Source organism: Dermacentor silvarum, chromosome 11 (assembly GCF_013339745.2).
Source record: "Dermacentor silvarum isolate Dsil-2018 chromosome 11, BIME_Dsil_1.4, whole genome shotgun sequence".
Classification (NCBI taxonomy): domain Eukaryota; kingdom Metazoa; phylum Arthropoda; class Arachnida; order Ixodida; family Ixodidae; genus Dermacentor; species Dermacentor silvarum.
Genome location: NC_051164.1, coordinates 84,971,948 through 84,976,888, shown reverse-complemented (window position 1 = coordinate 84,976,888; position 4,941 = coordinate 84,971,948).

Here is a 4,941-nt window from a genome sequence, read left to right as displayed (position 1 = left end):
GCCGGCGCGCAGTGGAGATTGTTATTTGGCGGGAAAACAGACCGGCTAGTTTATAGGCTTGGCACATGTGAGAAGGGAGCGCTGTAATCGCTAGTGCGGTTTCGGTATGTGAAAAAATAACATAGAATGGTCCTATGCTAGCTACACGAGTGTAGGTAGTCGACATTTCTTTGTGACTGGTGTAGAAAAAGTACTGATTGGAAATCATCTGTGGTGATACCAGTCTTAAAGCCCGGCCGCCCTGCAAAAGACCTAAAGTCTTGTAGCTCTGTCCGCCTACATGAATCAATGTTTATAGCAGTAGTGTAGCATGAAAAATCATTTCCTACACCGCAGTTTCGACGAGTGTGGTAGCAGACGGCAAACAAACAGGCTGGCGTTGCAAACGCTTGGCGACTGTCGGCGCTGATATGGCGACGATAGTGAAGGTACAGTGCTCTAGGCAGAAGTGCCCTTCACTACAGTCACTGTAGTGAAGGTTCACTACAGGGACGGGCAGCGAAGTGCTTGCGTGACTGTGTGTCACAGACTATCACAGAGGAAGGTGAGCTTATGCGCCATGACATAGCCTCTATGGCCATGAATACTTTTCATCTAATAATAATATTTGAGAAGTTGAATAAATAATTAAGGATAATCATGCACTAAGGCGGAATGCAAAAAATAATCTGAGTATCTCCAAGCGACGGCAAGCACCATTACCTCGGTTCCGTCCAGCTACGTGGCATTTGCATATTTTGAAATCTTGGTGCGTGATAGTTGGGACACCCTATATATGAGCGGCTGGAAAAAATGCTTAGGCACTATCTGACAAGTCCCACTAGGGAGTTGCGTTGCGCTCTCGCTAGCGCCTTGCAATCCGATTCTGGGAACCGGATCGACCACCCGAATTTACCATACCTCTATCTCTATGCTTCCAGCCTTCCAATTACGCTTGCTGATGATCCCCACAGAGCCCGCTCGACACGACTCCACCTGTTGGAGGCGTACAATATTTAACGCGTGAGCGTATATACTCCCACTTTGAATATTCGCGATGTGGGTGTATGAAGCTCGGCGATAACCCGCCGTGGTGTGGCTACGGTGTTGGGCTGCTAAGCACGAGGTCGCGGAATCAAATCCCGACCACGGCGGCTGCATTTCGATGGGAGTGAAATGCGAAAACACCCGTGTACATAGATTTAGGAGCATGTTAAGGAACACCAGGTGGTCCAGATTATTCCGGAGCCCCCCACTACAGCGTGCCTCATAATGAGATCGTTGTTTTGGCACGTGAAACCCCATTGTTCACTTTTTTTTAGCTCGGTGATAAACGTTGGTACAGCGCCAATAATGAGCTTAGCGGCGCAGCTGTCACGGCGAATCGATACTCTATATATTATAAAGAAGAGGCGAGCGGCACTGCGAATGACGTCATCGGCTCAGCTGGCCGATGCCACCTCGCACAGAGCGGATGGCTTCAGCCAAGGAGGTTAAACAATTTTTAATTTTTTTAACCTCCTTGGCTTCAGCGCCCGACATAACTCGTAGCTCGGAGAGGCACGTGATCAGTTCCGTATTGGCGCTTGGAAAGAACAGCGAGAACAGTCGGTGCTTCATCGCTGGGAAGTATGGACGGAGCGAGTCCTTCTCGTGATCTTGCAGCTGATCGGCGAGCTAGAAGGACGGTAATTAGATAAACAATGATGGTAATTAGATAAACAATCACGGCAGAAATGAGAGAAAGTGCGCTCACGAGAAATACGGGATCACTTCGTCCATGAAACGAGGGTCTTTTTTTTTTTTTTTCATTGTAAAGATTACAGTTGTGCAAAATAAAAGCTCAAGGCCGGTGAATTCCTCTGGGGCTAAAGAAAGGCAAGCAAACTAGCTGTTTATATTCGAAATATACCTTTAGAAGTTTCTTCTGCTGCGCTACCATGGTTACTGCTGCCGGCTTTGCAATGATGCAGCGTCTAGTCTTGCGAGTGGCGACCGTCGCTGGCCGAGCTGCCTGCTCTAGCGAGAAAATTGAGCGGACTGAAGCGGCGGTGGCGCGTGTGCCGTGGACAAGACAAGACTGTTTTGCAGCGTCAACGAATCAGCAAAAGATCTTTCTTTGTTTCTTCTCGTCTGGGGTGCTATCAGGATTTCGTGTCTCGCCCTGTACTTCGACGAATGCGGCCATAAGCGCGTTGGAGTCATTCCGCCTGGCTGCCCCCTTTGATACAAAACGCTACGAAAGAAGTTCTTCCAAATTAGAAAGGACGAAAGGTACGTACAGAATCTTACTTAAGAGTTGTCATTTAATGTAGATGAGAGGACTATTAGCTGGTTGCAGTAACAGGCGAAGAATATACAGCAATTTCGTTTGAAAGTATATAAGTATAACCTGTTGTAGCTGCGTAGATTTCTACGCATGTTGCTGAATAGCATGATGCAGCTGAAGGGTATACGTGTTAAGTCGTGTTTTATTTATCTCGTTCTAATGCTTGCTTCGACGTCAGCTGGGCCTGGAGAAGCTTTATGGACCATAGCAGAAGTAAGGGTGCCGGGTTGTATATTGTTGCAATGACAGTACTCTCGAAACAACTTTGAGGTGTAGTCATATGGAATGGAAACGCAGCAAATCGTGTGACCTCAGTTTTATGGATTTTGTTATGTGACTTCTTCCTCCAGATTTTTGTTTAGAATTATAGTTATCGAAGTACTTCTGCTTCATCCTACAGCTGCGTGAAGGCCGACGAAATCTACAGGATAACTCGTGACGAACATATTCAGAAGCCGTAGGAATGAAGCCCCGGCTTCTCTGGGTGGTAACAACGGCAGTGCGCGAGGAAGACGCCAGTCATGTCTCGATACAAAGTATTCAAGGCTTCTTGGAGTTGTAAACTTCATTAAAAAAAGCCGACAAACACTAACCAGCATATCGTTTGTACAACATGTGATTTACCTATCTGTTCTCAGCGTGTTTTTTATTTCTTTTATTATAATATGAATGTCAGGAAATTATTACAAAGAGTCTTTAAAACTTGCCAAGCTGTACACATGTTTCCTGTCGCATTCAATGAAACAAACGAGAAATTATTTGCGGTTTTAGGCACTCAGTTTCTCCATCTGCCTAGTGGTATACAGAGTGAAATCCGCAAGGTGAAATAAAACAATAACTGAATGGTGTCAACAAATGATTTGAATTTGGCGCCTGCTCCCACGTCTTTTCTCAGTCCCAAACAAGATGGCGTCACCCTATAATTATTGCGCGCCGCCATCTTTGCTTTAGAAGTGCCTCCAAACACCGATGCACTCATGTGGCGTCGCGAACGCCGATCTCGTAGGGAGCCTACATGCAAACGCCGTTGCATGTAGGCTCCCTACGATCTCGGGAAATATGAGGGCACCGTGATCAGCCTTGCCTATTTTATACAATAAAAACGCTGATGAAGATACGCTCATGTAACGTTGCATTAATGCTACCGCTAATTTGAGAGAGATGACGTTACCGCGAAGAGAAAAATACCTATTATGAATTTATATTTATTTCCGTTACCCTAACACATATGTCTGCACTTGCAGCTTTTGCGAACGGTTCTGGTGGTTTTAATATAGAATTTGTGTGCTGGGTGCGCAAGTGATGCCAAAAGCCTATATTCCGAGGAAGGAACATGACCGGCTTTAAAATATACCTGATATCTCTGATATGCAGAATCGGAATTGGTTTCACGAACTTCACGTGGGCCCCGCCGACTTGTATTAGATAACCAGCGACGCTGACCTTCGAAGTGCAGCGACGCTGCACTTCGAATATGATTGAATATGACATGGAATACGATTCCACAAGTAAATGGTTAAGGAGCATTATCTAGAAGCCGAGTCTTCGAACGACACCAAAGGTTTCGGGAGGGAGATTCGGTGCAAGACTATCGCAGAATCGGTCGCCCGTCATCGTCACATATACCACTGAAAACATGGAAAGCTTGAAGCAATTACTTCATGAAAATTGTCGTGCTGCAGTGATACATGATGACTGAAGATCTGTAATTGAAACGAGGGATGCGTACGTGTCACCAGATCTTACGCATCTTAAAGGACGATTTAAGAAAACAGAAACTGAATGCAAAAATCGTCTCGCGACACTGACCGACGAACAGAGAGAAACCAGGCGAACAAATTTTTGCTGAACTTTGGGACAGGGCCAGGTGTGTCAGAGGTAAAGCTTTAATGCTCCCTGTGTGACCCTCAAACGAATTAACCGACAAAGCGCCGAATGGCTAGGTCACGGTTCACTGTTCACGTACCTGCAACCAAAAAAGTGAAGCGACAACAATCGAAAACAAACGCAATATTGATCGCACTTTTTTTTATTGCAAAGGCTTCGTACACCGAGCAAGAAGCGGATATATTAGTTTTGCTGCATCTGCCTTCGTTTACACGTCCTGATCTTACACCGCGAGCTCGTTATTAAGCTGGGCCAGTACGTAAAAAAAAAAAAAAAGAAAACTAAAGAGGAAGATTTAGCTCGGGCTCAACTCCGATGCCGCTTATTCAAGGTACATGTAAAACGCAGAAACGCTTTTCTGAGACAACCCTTGGGACGATTTCAACGAAATTTGTTGCACTTGAGAGACAAAGTTACATTAAAGTGACTGTTGGAAGCGGAATTTCTATTTACGGCCTGAATGCTTTATAAGAAAGTTTCAAAGAGAAATGGTAAGTATGAAAAGAAAAAAGAATAGAAGCACGAAGTTTACAAATCTGTAGCTCTGCACTAAGAACAGACAGTCGCAGTTCTGTAAATTGTATCTGTTGGAGCATCCAAAGTGTGCAAATTTGATATACCAATTTATATCTTACGTGAATTTCTTACATTATTTACAAGGGTTTCGCAAAGGGTCTATTCACATATTAGTGACTTATTTGAGAGCCATGTATAATATACCGATTTTGTCCGATTTAGATGTACTA